At 48.5% G+C, this 19869-nt stretch overlaps 1 protein-coding gene across 1 annotated transcript in view; it reads right to left on the bottom strand.

The window, feature by feature from the left end:
* The window catches only part of LOC144489505 (uncharacterized), a gene marked incomplete at its 3' end in the record, with an annotated part of 36592 nt that extends 31280 nt beyond the window's left edge, over window positions 1-5312 (bottom strand). The window contains exon 1 of the mRNA XM_078207370.1: window positions 4988-5312. The remainder of the gene's footprint in view (window positions 1-4987) is intronic.
* Between the last annotated feature and the right edge of the window lie 14557 nt (window positions 5313-19869).

Genomic DNA, 19869 nt, shown 5'->3' with positions numbered 1-19869 from the left:
CCGGGTCATTGAAGTAAAGTTTAAAGTTTATTTATTAGTCACAAGTAAGGCCTACATTAACCCTGCAATGAAGTTACCGTGAAATTCCCCTAGTTGCCACACTCCGGCGCCTGTTCGGGTAACACTGAGGGAGAGTTCAGTTGAAAGTTTATTCATTAGTGTCACAAGGCTAACATTAACACTGCAATGAAGTTACTGTGAAATTCCCCCAGTCGCCACACTCCGGCGCCTGTTCGGGTAACACTGAGGGAGAATTTAGCACGGCCAATGCACCCTAACCAGCACGTCTTTCGGACTGTGGGAGGAAACCGGAGCACCCGGAGGAAATCCACGCAGACACTGGGAGAACGTGCAGACTCCACACAGACAGTGACCCAAGCTGGGAATCGAACCCGGGTCCCTGGCGCTGTGAGGCAGCAGCGCTAACCCACTGTGCCACCATGCCGCCCCCGAGTGTCTTTAAGACGGAGATAGATAGGTTCTTGATTAATAAGGGGATCAGGGGTTATGGGGAGAACGTGATGTGGAGATGCCGGCGTTGGACTGGGGTAAACACAGTAAGAAGTTTAACAACACCAGGTTAAAGTCCAACAGGTCTGATATTCGGGTAAGCGTTCTCCAAGGCGGCCTTCGCGACACACGACAGCGCAGAGTCGCTGAGCAGAAACTGAGAGCCAACTTCCGCACACACGAGGACGGCCTCAACCGGGATATTGGGTTCATGTCCCACTATTTGTAACCCCCACAGTTGCCTAGACCTGCAGAGTTTCACTGGCTGTCTTGTCTGGAGACAATACACATCTCTTTAGCCTGTCTTGATGCTCTCTCCACTCACGTTGTTTTGTTTCTTAAAGACTTGATTAGCTGTAAGTATTCGCATTCCAACCATTATTCATGTAAATTGAGTCTGTGTCTTTATATGCTCTGTTTGTGAACAGAATTCCCACTCACCTGAAGAAGGGGCTTGCAGCTCCGAAAGCTTGTGTGGCTTTTGCTACCAAATAAACCTGTTGGACTTTAACCTGGTGTTGTTAAACTTATTATGGGGAGAAGGCAGGAGAATGGGGATGAGAAAAATATCAGCCATGATTGAGTGGCAGAGCAGACTCGATGGGCCGAGTGGCCTAATTCTGCTCCTATGTCTTATGGTCTTAAGCTGTGGGACTCAGTAACAACAAAACGCTTCTGATAATTCAAGTTACGGCATTTTCCTTCAAGAACAGCCCTCTCTGACTCTTAGAACACGCAAAGGCGAAACAGCAACGAGCAAGGCAACTAACCCAGAATAAGAGTGTGGGCTCACAGCGGTTAGCACTGCTGCTTCACAGCGCCAGGGACCCGGGTTCGATTCCCGGCTTGGGTCACTGTCTGTGCGGAGTTTGCACGTTCTCCCCGCCGTGTCTGCGTGGGTTTCCTCCAGGTGCTCCGGTTTCCTCCCACAGTCCGAAAGACGTGCTGGTTAGGGTGCATTGGCCGTGCTAAATTCTCCCTCAGTGTTACCCGAACAGGAGTGCGGCGACTAGGGGATTTTCACAGTAACTGCATTGCAGTGTTAATGTAAGCCTTACTTGTGACGAATAAATAAATAAACTTTTAAGAATAGCAGTGACACACATCAGCGTGCTTGATCACAGACAGAATGCTCCAGTTAGACAGGCTTGGCAACTTGTATAACTAAATCATTCAAAAAACACCTCCCGCGCAGTACAAATGCTGAGAGGCGCCTCCTAGGAGTTTAAGTTTATTCATATTAGTCACAAGTCAGCTTTCATTAACACCGCAATGAAGTTACTGTGAAAATCCCCCAGTCGCCCACACTCCCGGCGTCTGTCCAGGTAACACTGAGGGAGAATTTAACACGGCCAATGCACCCTAACCAGCACGTCTTTCGGACTGTGGGAGGAAGCTGGAGCACCCGGAGGAAACCCACGCAGACACGGGGAGAATGTGCAGACTCCGCACAGGCAGTGAGCCAAGGCCGGGAATCGAACCCGGGTCCCTGGCGCTGTGAGGCAGCAGTGCTAACCCACTGTGCCTCCCTGTAGTTTAAAGTTTATTTATTAGTGTGACAAGTCAGCTTACATTAACACTGCAATGAAGTTACTGTGAAAATCCCCCTAGTCGCCACACTCCGGCGCCTGTTCGGGTAACACTGAGGGAGAATTTAGCACGGCCAATGCACCCTAAACAGCACGTCTTTCAGACTGTGGGAGAAAACCAGAGCACCCGGAGGAAACCCACGCAGACACGGGGGGAACGTGCAGACTCCACACAGACAGTGACTCAAGCCATTACCAAACTACATATCTGAACACGTGACCAAAGGGTTAGTCAAAGGGGCCAGTTTTAAGGAGGTTATTTCGGAGAGAGAGAGTGTGTGTGTCTCTGTGAGAGAGAGAAAGATGGAAAGGTTTAAGGAGAGAATGAGACTCTCCCCGGGGAGCCCCCCCTGTAAATACTGACACACTTTCCCCGGGGACTCCCTGTAAATACTGACACACTCTCCCTGGGGACCCCCTCCCCGTAAATACTGACACACCCTCCCCGGGCACCCCTCCTGTAAATACCGACTCTCCCTCGGGTCTCCCTTGCAAATACTGACACACTTCCCCCCCCCCCCCCCCCCCGCCCCCGCCAGGGGATCCCCTGTAAGTACTGACACACTCTTCCCCCGGGGATTCCCTGTAAATACTGACACTCCCCCCAGAAGACCTTCCGTACATACTGACACACTCCTCCAGGGACCCTCTGTAAATACTGACACAGTTTCACAATCTGGGTGGGAACAGTTCCAGTTTGAATAAGGCAATAACAAGAGCAACCCAGGGCTACACTGGACAGATATTCGATCACTCAGGGGGCCCCCACCCTCTTGCTGTCCTGTTTGCTTAATGATAAACCACCCCCAACTTTTTTTTAAAAAAAAGTTTTAAAAGTTCTTAAACCTCTTGGCTGGACCCCTTATCCTTCTCCCTCTTCCTCTCTGGGATTCCTACAGTGGGTGGGATAGCACCCCACCCCTCCCCCTCACTTAACAGCCTAGAGAGGGAGGGATGGTGGGAATGGACGACTATTCGACTCTGGTAGGAAGGCATCGCACCTATTTCCCAAATCCCTTCCCACTTGGAAATTCAGATTACAAAATTAGGTTGCTTCCCCCAGAAACAATCACACTAGAATAGAACTGGGGGGAAAAAAAACTCATTTACATTTTTGGCTCATTTTGCATATTATCCTTTACCCTCAAGGATTCCCAAGGGAAAATGTGACTCTTGGATGTCCTCGAATGTCTATTTTATGAAGGAAAAGTTTAGATCCAGCAAAATATCCCACATCCTCCCACACAGCACTCATTTTAAAATCCAACTTTGTAAATTTCTCTTGTCCCCTCATTGCCAATATCTCAACTTTGTAAATTTCTGTTGCCCCCCCCTTATCAATATAGAACATAGAACAGTACAGCACAGAACAGGCCCTTCGGCCCACGATGTTGTGCCGAGCTTTATCTGAAACCAAGATCAAGCTATCCCACTCCCTATCATCCTGGTGTGCTCCATGTGCCTATCCAATAACCGCTTCAATGTTCCTAAAGTGTCTGACTCCACTATCACTGCAGGCAGTCCATTCCACACCCCAACCACTCTCTGCGTAAAGAACCTACCTCTGATATCCTTCCTATATCTCCCACCATGAACCCTATAGTTATGCCCCCTTGTAATAGCTCCATCCACCCGAGGAAATAGTCTTTGAACGTTCACTCTATCTATCCCCTTCATCATTTTATAAACCTCTATTAAGTCTCCCCTCAGCCTCCTCCGCTCCAGAGAGAACAGCCCGAGCTCCCTCAACCTTTCCTCATAAGACCTACCCTCCAAACCAGGCAGCATCCTGGTAAGTCTCCTCTGCACTCTTTCCAGCGCTTCCACATCCTTCTTATAGTGAGGTGACCAGAACTGCACACAATATTCCAAATGTGGTCTCACCAAGGTCCTGTACAGTTGCAGCATAACCCCACGGCTCTTAAACTCCAACCCCCTGTTAATAAAAGCATCTCCACATCAATAAAAGCTAACACATGGGGCGGCACGGTGGCACAGTGGTTAGCACTGCTGCTTCACAGCTCCAGGGACCTGGGTTCGATTCCCGGCTTGGATCACTGTCTGTGTGGAGTTTGCACATTCTCCTCGTGTCTGCGTGGGTTTCCTCCGGGTGCTCCGGTTTCCTCCCACAATCCAAAGATGTGCGGGTTAGGTTGATTGGCCATACTAAAAAAATTGCCCCTTAGTGTCCTGGGATGTGTAGATTAGAGGGATTAGCGGGTAAAATATGTAGGGATATGGGGGTAGGGCCTGGGTGGGATTGTGGTCGGTGCAGACTCGATGGGCCGAATGGCCTCTTTCTGTACTGTAGGGTTTCTATGATTCTATGACACTATAGGCCTTCTTCACAGCTCTATCCACTTGAGTGGCAACCTTTAGAGATCTGTGGATATGGACCCCAAGATCTCTCTGTTCCTCCACAGTCTTCAGAACCCTACCTTTGACCCTGTAATCCACATTTAAATTAGTCCTACCAAAATGAATCACCTCAAATATCTCACCTTTGTAAATTTCTAGACACCCCCCCCTTGTCAATATCCCAACTTTGTAAATCTCTGGGGCCCCCTCATTGCCAATGTCTCAACCTTGTAAATTTCTAGACGCCCCCTTATCAATATCCCAACTTTGTAAGTTTCTAGACGCCCCCCCCTCATTGTCAATATCCCAACTTTGTAAGTTTCTAGACGCCCCCCCCTCATTGTCAATATCCCAACTTTGTAAGTTTCTAGACGCCCCCCCCTCATTGTCAATATCCCAACTTTGTAAATTTCTGGGGGCCCCTTCCCTCGTCAATACCCCAACTTCACTAAGTCCACTCCACACGCACACACAGCCTGGACAGCAAACTTTAAAAGAAAGGTTCTTACGACAGTCCAAGTTTTCCTTACCTTCTCCCTGTACATCTGTCCCCAAGCTGTCCCAAGCAAAAAAAAAAGAATAAAATTCACTTTCCGATCCAAGCAGGACTTGCCCAGGAATTACAGCAGTTTTGTCTTCGGCCGAGCCATTATCTCTCTCGGGAAACGGAGGAAAGGAATAAGGTGAATTGCTTCTGTCCTTGTGTGGGTGGGTGGGTGAGTTTGTCCTTTTCGCCGCCTCTCGCTCACTCGAAATGAGAGGAGGGGGGTTTGAAGACACACACAGAGAAAGCGAACTTTTACAACGCGAGCCTCCCTGTTTTAACTGGGTAAGTCTCCCTCTCTCTATGGTGCTGGGACACACAGAGAGAGAGAGAGGTGTGCTTAAAAAAATAACCAAACAAAACTTTTCTTTTCCCCTCCTCTCTTTCTCTTCCTTTCTCGAGCATGTGACTCCCACAGCGAGATAGGCAGGTTGTGTTTGGATGACTGGGAGGAAATCAGTGGATAAAGCAGCGCATTTTTTTTTGGTGACAGGCTTATCGAGTGTTATCGCAGTGTGGGGGGGTGTGGGTGTGGGTAGGAGGAAAGAGGGTTTTAAAACAAGTATTCACTTTGAACGAAGCAGGGGAGAAAGGTCCCAAATCAAACAGTAACAGGGTAGGATCACAGCATTGACTTGGAGAGAGTAGACTTGCAACTGGTAGTCCCATAAAACCCCCCCAACCCTGGAAATCACCCAGGGAGAGGAGATGGTTTGATTTGATTTATTATTGTCACATGTATTGGGATACAGTGAAAAGTATTGTTTCTTGCGCGCTATACAGGCAAAGCATACCGTTCATAGAGTACATAGGGGAGAAGGATTTGATTTATTATTGTCACATGTATTGGGATGCAGTGAAAAGTATTGTTTCTTGTGCGCTGTACAGACAAAGCATACCGTTCATAGAGTACATAGGGGAGAAGGATTTGATTTATTATTGTCACATGTATTGGGATACAGTGAAAAGTATTGTTTCTTGCGCGCTATACAGGCAAAGCATATCGTTCATAGAGTACATAGGGGAGAAGGATTTGATTTATTATTGTCACATGTATTGGGATACAGTGAAAAGTATTGTTTCTTGCGCGCTGTACAGACAAAGCATACCGTTCATAGAGTACATAGGGGAGAAGGATTTGATTTATTATTGTCACATGTATTGGGATAGAGTGAAAAGTATTGTTTCTTGCGCGCTATACAGACAAAGCATACCGTTCATAGAGTACAGAGGGGAGAAGGATTTGATTTATTATTGTCACATGTATTGGGATACAGTGAAAAGTATTGTTTCTTGTGCACTATACAGACAAAGCATACCGTTCATAGAGTACATAGGGGTGAAAGGATTTGATTTATTATTGTCACATGTATTGGGATACAGTGAAAAGTATTGTTCCTTGCGCGCTATACAGACAAAGCATACCGTTCATAGAGTACATAGGGGAGAAGGATTTGATTTGATTTATTATTGTCACATGTATTGGGATGCAGTGAAAAGTATTGTTTCTTGCGCGCTTTACAGAGAAAGCATACCGTTCATAGAGTACACGGGAGAAAGATTTGATTTATTATTGTCACGTATTGGGATGCAGTGAAAAGTATTGTTTCTTGTGCACTGTACAGACAAAGCATACCATTCATAGAGTACATAGGGGAGAAGGGCGGCACGGTAGCACAGTGGTTAGCACTGCTGCTTCACAGCTCCGGGGACCTGGGTTCGGTCCCGGCTTAGGTCACTGTCTGTGTGGAGTTTGCACATTCTCCCCGTGTCTGCGTGGGTTTCCTCCGGGTGCTCTGGTTTCCTCCCACAGTCCAAAGATGTGCGGGTTAGGTTGATTGGCCTTGCTAAAAATTGCCCCTTAGTGTCCTGAGATGCGTAGGTTAGAGGGATTAGTGGGTAAATATGTAGGGATGTGGGGGTAGGGCCTGGGTGGGATTGAGGTCGATGCAGACTCGATGGGCCTTTCTGTACTGTAGGGTTTCTATGATTCTAAGGATTTGATTTGATTTATTATTGTCACATGTATTGGGATACAGTGAAAAGTATTGTTTCTTGCGCGCTGTACAGACAAAGCATACTGTTCATAGAGAAGGAAAGGAGAGAGTGCAGGATGTAGTGTTACAGTCATAGCTAGGGTGTAGAGAAAGATCAACTTAATGCGAGGTAGGTCCATTCAAAAGTCTGACAGCAGCAGGGAAGAAGCTGTTCTTGAGTCGGTTGGTGCGTGTCCTCAGACTTTTGTATCTTTTTCCCAACGGAAGAAGGTGGAAGGGAGAATGTTCAGGGTGCGTGGCGTTCTTGATTATGCTGGCTGCCTTTCCCGAGGCAGCGGGAAGTGTAGACAGAGTCAATAGTTGGGAGGCTGGTTTGCGTGATGGGACTGGGCTACATTCACGACCTTTTGTAGTTCCTTGCGGTCTTGGGCAGATCAGGAGCCCAGACCAAGCTGTGATACAACCAGAAAGGATGCTTTCTATGGGGCATCTGTAAAAGTTGGTGAGAGTCGTAGCTGACATGCCGAATTTTAAAGTAAAGTTGATTTATTAATCACCAAGTAAGGCTTACATTAACACTGCAATGAAGTTACTGTGAAATTCCCCTAGAATTTCCTTAGCCTCCTGAATAGAGGCGTTGGTGGCTTTTTTAACTATAGCATCGGTGTGGGGAGACCAGGACAGGTTGTTGGTGACCTCAACCTCCGGGGAGTGGGGAGAATGGGGGACTCGCTCCCACGGGGAGTGGGGAGAATGTGGGACTTGTTCCCATGGGGAGTGGGGAGAATGTGGGACTCGCTCCCACGGGGATTGGCGAGAATGTGGGACTTGCGCCCATGGGGAATGCGGAGAATGTGGGACTCGCTCCCGTGGGGAGAATGTGGGACTCACTCTCACAGTGAGTGGGGAAAATGTGGGACTCGCTCCCACGGTGGGGGAGAGAATGTGGGACTTGCTCCCACGGGGAGTGGGGGAGAATGTGGGACTTGCTCCCATGGGGAGGGGGGAGAATGTGGGACTCACTCCCACGGGAAGTGGGGAGAATGTGGAACTCGCTCTCAGAGGGAGTGGGGAGAATGTGGGACTCACATGCGGAGTGCGGGAGAATGTGGGACTCACTCCCACGGGGGAGAATGTGGGACTCACTCTCATGCGGAGTGGGGGAGAATGTGGGACTCATTCCCACGGGGAGTGGGGAGACTGTGGAACTCGCTCTCAGAGGGAGCGGGGAGAATGTGGAACTCGCTCCCACGGGGGAGAATGTGGGACTCACTCTCATGCGGAGTGGGGAAGAATGTGGGACTCATTCCCACGGGGAGTGGGGAGACTGTGGAACTCGCTCTCAGAGGGAGCGGGGAGAATGTGGAACTCGCTCCCACGGGGAGTGGGGAGAATGTGGGACTCACTCTCAGAGGGAGTGGGGAGAATGTGGGACTCACTCCCACGGGGAGTGGGGGAGAATGGGGGACTTGCTCCCATGGGGAATGGGGAGAATGTGGGACTCGCTCCCACGGGGAGTGGGGAGAATGTGGGACTCGCTCCCACGGGGAGTGGGGAGAATGTGGGACTCGCTCCCACGGGGAGTGGGGAGAATGTGGAACTCGCTCCCACGGGGAGTGGGGAGAATGTGGAACTCGCTCCCACGGGGAGTGGGGAGAATGGGAGACTCGCTCCCACGGGGAGTGGTTGAAGTAAGTGGTGTTGATACTTTTAGGAGGAAGCTGGAAAAGTACATGATGATTGGGGGGATGTGGACGGAATAGAAGGATATGGGGATGGACTGAAATTAAGGGAGGCTGGGTGGAGGCCCATGCAGAGTCTGAGCACCAGCACAGAGCAGGAGGGCCGAATGGCCTGTTTCTGTGCTGTGTGTCCCTCAGAAGTCTGAGCAAGTATTTCTTGTGGGGTTATTATGCTAGCAGAGGGTTCCGCTGTGCACACCAGATTGACTTCCACTGGAAAGGTGACGGTGAGGGATGTGGGCAAAATTCAGGAACCTGCTGTTTGTGTCATTTGGGTTTCAAAAGGGTTGTGGGTTGTGCGAGGGCCGGACTGCTGTGATCCTGAGGTGAAGGAAGTAGGCGATGGTATGTAGAGTGACGATTTTAGCACAGGATCTGTGTGTGTGTGTGTATCTGTGCATATATGTCTGTGCATGTGTGTGTCTGTGCCTATGTGTCTGTGCGTGTGTATGTATCTGAGAATATGTGTCTACTCATGTGTTGTGTGTCTGTCCATATCAGTGTCTGTGTGTGTGTGTCAGTGCACGTGTTAGTGTGCACGCATGTATCTGTGCATATGTGTGCCTGTGTATGTCTCTGAGTGCGCGTACATGCGTGTGTGTGTGTGATTGCCTATGCGTGAGTGTGAAGGAATGCCTCTGTGGAGAGGGAGAAGAATTAGAGACTGGTGTGTGATTAATCAAAAACAGCAGTGGACAACCTGCTGCCCCAGGGACGGGGGTGGGGGGAGGATGGCGGGGGGGGGGGGGGGGGGGGGGGCGGGGGGAGCACAATGCGGCCCCTCTGGGTTCTGAGTGCCACCAGACATTTTGTTGACCTTTGCCCCCCGCGCAGGGTTTCCGCATTCCGCTGATTCCCGTCCGGGTAGTTTTTTTTTTCAAGCCGGTCTGGCTGAAGCGATTCGCACATAAAGAAAGGGCAAGTGAAGTGAGGGGCGTGCGGATCGATCACAACATTGACTGTGAGAGCCCGTGCTGTGTCCAAAGTTTCGATATTTCTATTTTTAATCATTTGAAGTTGATGAGAGTTCCATTAATATGTCAATGATTAAACATTCTTTCTAACTGGTTATGAAATATCCGGTGTGTATTAACTCGTATTTAATCTTATTGATGGGGTCAGGGTGAGTGAACAAGCCCCATTCCAATCTGGTGGCCCGCTGAGATGAATCAGGGACCTCTCGAGCGCCCGCTCACCAGCCCAGACTGCCCATCACTAATTCTAGGTGTTAGAGGTCATCTTAAATAGACATCCGCCCAAGTGATGGAAAGGACCTCCTCACAGTGGGAGCGGGGGGGGCCTACTGGGAGAGACAAGGACCTAAACGGGGGGGGATGTTACGATGACCACGAAGGCCACCGGGGGGATCAGCGATAGATCCACCCACAGGCTTTGTGGAGTATGACTTCCCTGATTGAGTCAATAAGTAGAGGTCCACGTAGCTTTTAAGCCTCGAACCTTACCCAGGCCAAGGTAGTAGGTCGCAAGGCGAAAACTGTAAGCCAAGGGAGTGACCCTTCCCTTTAGTCCACGCTAAAGGGCGTTGGTGTCAGGCATTTGGCCGTATCACCACATTGAGCCACTCATTTCTCTCTCCCGGACAGAGTGAGGCATGAACAGGGACGTAGGAACAGGATTAGGCCATTGGACCTTCCTCGATTTAATCCCGCTATTCGTGATTAGGGCAACACGGTGGCACAGTGGTCCAACACTGCTGCCTCACAGCGCCAGGGACCCAGGTTCGAGTCCAGGCCTTGGGTGACAGTTCTCCCCCGTGTCTGCGTGGGTTTCCTCCGGGTGCTCCGCTTTCCTCCCATGCTCCAAAGATGTGCGGGTTAGGTGGATTGGCCATGCTAAATTGCCCCTTAGTGTCCAAAGATGTGCAGGTTAGGTGGATTGGCCATGCTAAATTGCCCCTTAGTGTCCAAAGATGTGTAGGTTAGCTGGATTGGCCATGCTAAATTGCCCCTGAGTGTTCGATGTGTAGGTTAGGTGGATTGGCTGTGCTAAATTGCCCCTTAGTGTCCAAAGATGTGTAGGTTAGATGGATTGGCCATGCTAAATTGCCCCTCAGTATCCAAAGTTGTCTAGGTTGGGTGGATTGGCCATGCTAAATTGCCCCTGCATCTTAGTGTCCAAAGATGTGCAGGTTAGGTGGATTGGCTGTGCTAAATTGCCCCTTAGTGTCCAAAGATGTGCAGGTTAGGTGGATTGGCCATGCTAAATTGCCCTTTAGTGTCCAAAGATGTGTAGGTTGGATGGATTGGCCATGCCAAATTGCCCCTTAGTATCCAAAGATGTGCAGGTTAGGTGGATTGGCCATGCTAAATTGCCCCTTAGTGTCCAAAGATGTGTAGGTTAGGGGGATTGGCCATGCTAAATTGCCCCTTAGTATCCAAAGATGTGCAGGTTAGGTGGATTGGCCATGCTAAATTGCCCCTTAATGTCCAAAGATGTGCAGGTTAGGTGGATTGGCCGTGCTAAATTGCCGCTTAGTGTCCAAAGATGTGTAGGTTGGGTGGATTGGCCATGCTAAATTGCCCCTTAGTATCCAAAGATGTGCAGGTTAGGTGGATTGGCCATGCTAAATTGCCCCTTAGTATCCAAAGATGTGCAGGTTAGGTGGATTGGCCATGATAAATTGCCCCTTAGTGTCCAAAGATGTGTAGGTTAGGTGGATTGGCCATGCTAAATTGCCCCTTAGTGTCCAAAGATGTGTAGGTTAGGGGGATTGGCCATGCTAAATTGCCCCTTAGTATCCAAAGATGTGTAGGTTAGGTGGATTGGCCATGCTAAATTGCCCCTTAATGTCCAAAGATGTGCAGGTTAGGTGGATTGGCCATGCTAAATTGCCCTTGTTAAATTGCCCCTTAGTGTCCAAAGATGTGCAGGTTAGGTGAATTGGCCATGCTAAATTGCCCCTTAGTGTCCAATGATGTGCAGATTAGGTGGATTGGCCATGCTAAATTGCCCCTTAGTATCCAAAGATGTGCAGGTTAGGTGGATTGGCCATGCTAAATTGTCCCTTAGTATCCAAAGATGTGCAGGTTAGGTGTATTGGCCATGCTAAATTGCCCCTTAGTGTCCAATGATGTGCAGATTAGGTGGATTGGCCATGCTAAATTGCCTCTTAGTGTCCAAAGATGTGTGGTTAGGGGGATTGACCATGCTAAATTGCCCCTTAGTGTCGGGGGGGGTGATTAGCAGGGTAAATATGTGGGGTAATGGGGGATAGGTCCTGGGTGGGATTGTGGTCGGTGCAGACTCGATGGGCCGAATGGCCTCTTTCTGCACTGTAGGGATTCTACGAACAGACTCAAAGGGCTGAATGGCCCTCTCCTGCACCTCTTTCGTGCCTCCAAATAAGGAATGATGTTGCTTTAGCCAGGTGGTTGTATAATGATGTTACGCAAGACATGGACAAATGACTCACAGGCTGCCTCTGGGCTTGCTCACAGGAAGTTGGAGGACTGAGCGCTCCAGAATGCTAGGTATTCTGCATGGAGAACAATGAATAATTATATTTTGACGGAACAATTTACAAGCAATAGGTATTTCCTAATAGTCATGAGAGGAATGCCCCAAGGGTAAGCAGGCGGAGCCGTGTTCATCCCTGCCTCAGTCTTGGCACATCCTCCGTTGAATCCCTCACCGGTGTCTGTGTCATCTCTGGAACCTTCCAGTCTCTCCCTGGCTGCCCCCTCCGTCAGCCGAACCTCTGCGTCCAAGTCCCGTTGGGTCATCACCACCGAGTCTCTTGCCAGAGCCAAAGCAATGTGGTTGACTCTCAACTGCCCTCCGAGGTCAACTAGGGTTGGGCAATAAATGCTGGCCCAGCCAACGACGCCCAGGTCCAAATCCTCAATAAGTGAGTTTCCTTCATCGATTCATCAATTCCATTGGCATCTGTGAATCATAGAATCCCTGCAGTGAGGAAAGAGGCCATTCGGCCCATCAAGTCAGTACCAATCACAGTCCAACCCAGGCCCTATTCCCGTAACAGCACACAATTACCTTGCTAATCCCCCTAACACTAGGGTCAACCAACCTAACCCATGAGACCAAAAGACATAGGAGCAGAAATAGGCCACTCGGCCCATCGAGTCTGCTCCGCCATTCAATCATGGCTGATATTTTTCTCATCCCCATTCTCCTGCCTTTTCCCCATAACCCCTTATTAATCAAGAACCTATCTATCTCTGTCTTAAAGACACTCAATGACCCGGCCTCCACAGCCTTCTGCGGCAAAGAGTTCCACAGATTCACCACTCTCTGGCTGAAGAAATTCCTCCTCATCTCTGTTTTAAAGGATCGTCCCTTCAGCCTGAGGTTGTGCCCTCTGGTTCTAGCTTTTCCTACTAGTGGAAACATCCTCTCCACTTCCACTCTATCCAGGCCTCGCAGTATCCTGTAAGTTTCAATAAGATCCCCCCCTCATCCTTCTAAACTCCAACGAGTACAGACCCAGAGTCCTCAACCCGTTCCTCATACGACAAGCTCTTCATTCCAGGGATCATTCTTGTGAACCTCCTGTGGACCCTTTCCAAGGCCAGCACATCCTTCCTTAGAACCATAGAAACCCTACAGTGCAGAAAGAGGCCATGTGGCCCATCGAGTCTGCACCGACCACAATCCCACCCAGGCCCTACCCCCATATCCCTACACATTTACCCACTAATCCCTCTAACCCACGCATCTCAGGACACTAGGGGGCAATTTAGCATGGCCAATCAACCTAACCAGCACATCTTTGGACTGTGGGAGGAAACCGGAGCACCCGGAGGAAACCCACGCAGACACGAGGAGAATGTGCAAACTCCACACAGACAGTGACCCGAGCCGGGAATCGAACCCAGGTCCCTGGAGCTGTGAAGCAGCAGCGCTAACCCACTGTGCCACCGTGCCGCCCATTCCTTAGACATCTTTGGACTGTGTGGGAGGAAACCGGAGCACCCGGAGGAGACACGGAGGGAGAACGTGCAGACTCCGCACAGATTGTAACCCAAGCCGGGAATCGAACCCGGGTCCCTGGCGCTGTGAGGCAGCAGCGCTAACCCACTGCGCCACCGTGCCACCCATGAATGCCACTTAGTAAGGAAGTTAAAACTAGAGGACACAGCCTCAAAATAAAGGGGGGTCGGTTTAAGACAGAGTTGAGGAGGAACTTCTTCTCCCAGAGGGTGGCGAATCTCTGGAATTCTCTGCCCACTGAGGTGGTGGAGGCTACCTCGCTGAATATGTTTAAAGCGCGGATGGATGGATTCCTGATCGGTAAGGGAATTAAGGGTTATGGAGATCAGGCGGGTAAGTGGTACTGATCCACGTCAGATCAGCCATGATCTTATTGAATGGCGGGGCAGGCTCGAGGGGCTAGATGGCCTACTCCTGCTCCTATTGCTTATGTTCTTATGTTCTTATGAATGAATGAAAGACATTCTGGCCTACATGTGACTCCAGAGCCACAGCAACATGGCTGACCCTTAACTGCCCCCCTGAAATAGCCGAGCGGAGACACTCAGATCAAGGATAATTAGGGACGGACAACAATTTTTAAAATATTCATTCATTGGACATTGGGCATGGCTGGCTGGCCCACTTGGAGGGCAGTTGAGAATTGGCCGCATTGCTATAGTTCTGGAGTCACATGTAGGCCAGACCAGGTAAGACTTCCTTCCCTAAAGGACATAAGTGAACCAGATGGGTTTTTCCGACAATCATTTCGTTTCTTAGTTCCACATTTTTCAAAAACTGAATTCTGCCGTGGCGGGATTCGAACCCCGGGTCTCCAGTAGGTTAGTTGAGTTTCTGCGTTAATAGTCCAGCATTAATAATCCAGCACCAGCTACCTGGGAGATGCGGGGAAAGAAAACACCTGGAGATCTTACAGCGCCACCCTGGGCAAGAAGTTGTAACTACAGCGTGACTGTTTACATGGAAATTCTCCATTATAAAGGCAGAATTTGCAATAGAAATTCCGTCCGGTTATTCTCTGACTTCTAATTAGTTTCATTTAGAAATTCAACACCACAGCAGAGTAAATAAGGGCAATTACAAAGGAATGAGGGGCAGAGTAGGAGAGTGAGTTCAGCAGGAAAGATGGTTGACCAACAATGGGAGACGTTTATGGAACTAGGTCATGACTCACGACAAAGATATATCCCTGGAGGGATAGCTCAACGAGGAAGTTGGGGATGGTATTAAACTGAAAAAAAAAAATGCAATGCGGCAAAGACGTGTTGAGACAGAAGTTTGGGAACATCTTAAAAGATGACCCAAAAATAATGGGGGAAGAAGATAAACTATGAGGGAAAACGATCAGCTACAAAGAACAGAGAGAATTTACAGCACAGGATCTGGCCCTTCGGCCCTCCAAGCCTGCACCGACCCTGCTGCCCGATTGAACTGAAACCCTCTACCCTTCCGGGGACCATATCCCTCCATTCCCATCCTAACCTCGCTGCCAGAGTAGGTAGTGGAAGCAGATACGATAGTGACTTTGAAGGGGCGTCTTGACAAATACATGAATAGACGCAAAAGCCCAGTCTGCAGGTACAACAGGTGATCAAGAAGGCAAATGGGATGTTGGCCTATATCGCGAGGGGGATAGAATATAAAAGCAGGGATGTCTTGATGCACCTGTACAGGGCATTGGTGAGGCCGCAGCTGGAATACTGTGTGCAGTATTGGTCCCCTTATATGAGGAAGGATATATTGGCATTGGAGGGAGTGCAGAGAAGGTTCACCAGGTTGATACCGGAGATGAGGGGTTTGGATTATGAGGAGAGGCTGAGGAGATTGGGTTTGTACTCGTTGGAATTTAGAAGGATGAGGGGGGATCTTATGGAGACTTATAAGATAATGCGGAGGCTGGATAGGGTGGAGGCGGAGAGATTCTTTCCACTTAGTAAGGAAGTTAAAACTAGAGGACACAGCCTCAAAATAAAGGGGGGTCGGTTTAAGACAGAGTTGAGGAGGAACTTCTTCTCCCAGAGGGTGGTGAATCTCTGGAATTCTCTGCCCACTGAGGTGGTGGAGGCTACCTCGCTGAATATGTTTAAAGCGCGGATGGATGGATTCCTGATCGGTAAGGGAATTAAGGGTTATGGGGATCAGGCGGGTAAGTGGTACTGATCCACGTCAGATCAGCCATGATCTTATTGAATGGCGGGGCAGGCTCGAGGGGCTAGATGGCCTACTCCTGCTCCTATTTCTTATGTTCTTATGAATAGGATGGGGAATAGAGGGATATGGTTCCCGGAAGGGTAGGGGGCTTTAGTTCAGTCGGGCAGCATGGTCGGTGCAGGCTTGGAGGGCCGTGGGGCCTGTTCCTGTGCTGTAATTTTCTTTGTTCTTTGTATTCATGTATTTGTCCAGACGCCCCTTAAAACTCACTATCGTATCTGCTTCCACTACCTCCCCCGGTAGCAAGTTCCAGGCACCCACCACCCTCTTGTCTCGTACATCTTTAAACCTTGCCCCCTCGCACCTTAAATATATGCCCCCTAGTAATTGACTCTTCCACCCTGGGGGGAAAAAGCTTCTGACTATCCACTCTGTCCATGCCCCTCATAATCTTGTAGACTTCTATCAGGTCGCCCCCTCAACCTCCGTCGTTCCAGTGAGAACAAACCAAGTTTCTCCAACCTCTCCTCATAGCTAATGCCCTCCATACCAGGCAACATCCTGGTAAATCTCTTCTGTACCCCATGTAATGTACAAATGAACAGTAAGAACTTCTTTAAATATATCAAAGGGAAGACAGGGGCCAAAGTGAACACAGGCCCCTGAGAGAACGGGACTGGGGAAGTAGTAATGGGGAACCAGGAAATGGCAGAGGAATTAAATAAATACTTTGCATCAAAGTGGAACATACTAATAACATTCCAAAAATACTAAATAATCAAGGGAAAAAGAGGAGGAAGGAAATAAATATATCAACGAAATGTAAGATAAAGTTTATTTATTAGTGTTTATTTATTAGTGTTATTAGTATTATTATTGTTAGTATTTATTTACTAGTTTATTTATTAGTGTCACAAGTCGGCTTACATTGGCTTATCACATCTGTACAGGGCATTGGTGAGGCCGCAGCTGGAATACTGTGTGCAGTATTGGTCCCCTTATTTGCGGAAGGATATATTGACCTTGGAGGGAGTGCAGAGAAGGTTCACCAGGTTGATACCAGAGATGAAGGGTGTTGATTATGAGGAGAGGCTGAGCAGATTGGGTTTGTACTCGTTGTAATTTAGAAGGCTGAGGGGGGATCTTATAGAGACCTATAAGATAATGAAGGGGCTGGATAGGGTAGAGGTGGAGAGATTCTTTCCACTTAGAAAGGAAGCTAGAACTAGAGGGCACAGCCTCAAAATAAAGGGGGGTCAGTTTAGGACAGAGTTGAGGAGGGACTTCTTCTCTCAGAGGGTGGTGAATCTCTGGAATTCTCTGCCCACTGAAGTGGTGGAGGCTACCTCGTTGAATATGTTTAAATCACGGATAGATGGATTCCTGATCGGTAAGGGAATTAGGGGTTATAGGGATCAGGCGGGTAAGTGGAACTGATCCACTTCAGATCAGCCATGATCTTATTGAATGGCGGGGCAGGCTCGAGGGGCTAGATGGCCTACTCCTGCTCCTAGTTCTTATGTTCTTATTAACACTGCAATGATGTTACTGTAAAAATCCCCCAGTCGCCACACTCCGGCGCCTGTTCGGGTAACACTGAGGGAGAATTTAGCACGGCCGATCCACCCTAACCTACACGTCTTTCAGACTGTGGGAGGAAACCGGAGGAAACCCACGCAGACACGGGAGGGGAGAACGTGCAGACTCCATGCAAAGGCAGTGACCCAAGCCGGGAATCGAACCCGGGTCCCTGGCGCAATGAGGCAGCAGTGCTAACCCGCTGTGCCACCCTGATCTAACGATAACTATCACTAGAGAAAAAGTACCAGGGAAAGAAATGGGGCTGAAGGGTGATAGGTTCCCCAGACCTGATGGGTTGCATCCTCGGATATTAAAATGAAGCAGCTGGAGATATAGTGGACGCACTGTTAGTAATCTTCCGAGAATCCTTAAGTTCTGGGAAAGTCCCTGAGGATTGGGAAACTGCCAATGTAACACCCTTAGTCAAGATGTGGAGATGCAGGCGTTGAACTGGACAGTAAGAAGTCCAGTATAGCGCGCAAGAAACAATACTTTTCACTTTTCCAATACACGTGACAATAATAAATCAAATCAAATCCTTCTCCCCTATGTACTCTATGAACAGACCTCTCCACTCACATTGTCTGTACCTTTAAGACTTGATTACCTGTAAAGACTTGCATTCCAACCTTTATCTTGTAAATTGAGTTTGTGTCTGTATATGCCCTGTTTGTGAACACAACTCCTCACTCACCTGAAGAAGGAGTGAGACTCCAAAAGCTACCAAATAAACCTGTTGGACTTTAACCTGGTGTTGTGAAACTTCTTAGTGTGCCCTTAATCAAAAAAGGGGAGGGGACAAAAAACAGGTGACTATAGGTCAGGTATCTTAACATCTGTCATTGGGAAAATGCTCCAGTGCATTATAACGGATAATAATAGCAGACCATTTGGAAATTGATAATATAACCAAGCAGAGTCAGCATGGCTTCACAGAGCGGAAATCATGTCTGACAAATTTATTAGAATTCTTTGCGGTAGTAATGAGCAGGATCGATAAAGGGGAACCAGTAGATGTAATATATTTGGATTTCCAAGAGGCATTTGATAATGTACCACACAAAACTTAATGAGATAAGAGCCCATGGTGTTGGGAATATTATGAATAGAGGATTTGATTTGATTTATTATTGTCACATGTCCTGGGACACAGTGAAAAGTATTGTTTCTTGCGCGCTGTACAGACAGAGCATACCATTCATAGAGTACATAGGGGAGAAGGATTTGATTTGATTTATTATTGTCACGTATTGGGATACAGTGAAAAGTATTGTTTCTTGCGCACTGTACAAAGCATACCGTTCATAGAGTATAGGGGAGAAAGATTTGATTTGATTTATTATTGTCACATGTATTGGGATACAGTGAAAAGTATTGTTTCTTGCGCGCTATACAGACAAAGCATACCGTTCATAGAGTACATAGGGGAGAAGGATTTGATTTATTATTGTCACATGTATTGGTATACAATGAAAAGTATTGTTTCTTGCGCACTATACAGACAAAGCATACCGTTCATAGAGAAGGAAAGGTAGAGGGTGCAGAATGTAGTGTTACAGTCATAGCTAGGGTGTAGAGAAAGATCAACTTAATGCGAGTTAGGTCCATTCAAAAGTCTGATGGCAGCAGGGAAGAAGCTGTTCTTGAGTCGGTTGGTGCGTGACCTCAGACTTTTGTAACTTTTCCCCGATGGAAGAAGGTGGAAGAGGGAATGTCCGGGGTGCGTGGGGGGGTCCTTGATTACGCTGGCTGCTTTTCCCCGAGGCAGCGGGAAGTGTAGACAGAGTCAATGGATGGGAGGCTGGTTTGCGTGATGGGACTGGGCTGCATTCACGACCCTTTGTAGTTTCTTTGTAGTTTCTCAGCACAGAGTGTGCTGTGGCCAGATATGTGGATGATTCAAAGGTGGGAGGGATGGCATGTTGTACGGAGGATATAAATAGTTTGCAGAGAGATATTGACAGGTGAAGCAAGTGGGCAGAAAATTGCCAAATGGAATTCAACATGGGACGGCAGGGAGGAAATTCCAAGGGAATCTGACCCAAATATTTAATTCCACTGGCCACAGGGGGGGGAGGTGCCAGCTAATGTGGTTCCACTTTACAAGAAGGATGGTGGAGATAGATCAGGGAATTACAGACCGGTGAATCACGCAGCAATGTGAAGGAAACTCCCGGGGGGGGGAATTCTGAAGGAGAGCATCTATCTCCACTTGGTGAGGCAGCATGGCTTCGTCAGAGGGAGGTCAGGCCAAACGGATTTGATTGAATTGTTTGAGGAGGTGACCCGGTGTGTAGATGAGGGCAGTGCAGTGGATGTAGTTTATATGGATGTCAGCGAAGCCTTTGACAAGGTCCCACAAGGTCCAAGCCGGAGCGAGGCGACTTCTTGCAAGCTGTGCCCAGCATACCTTCTAATTCTACCTC

Source organism: Mustelus asterias, unplaced genomic scaffold (assembly GCF_964213995.1).
Source record: "Mustelus asterias unplaced genomic scaffold, sMusAst1.hap1.1 HAP1_SCAFFOLD_2253, whole genome shotgun sequence".
Taxonomy (NCBI): Eukaryota; Metazoa; Chordata; class Chondrichthyes; order Carcharhiniformes; family Triakidae; genus Mustelus; species Mustelus asterias.
The sequence above is the reverse complement of the archived record's forward strand: the minus strand, read 5'-3'. Positions and strand labels throughout refer to the sequence as shown.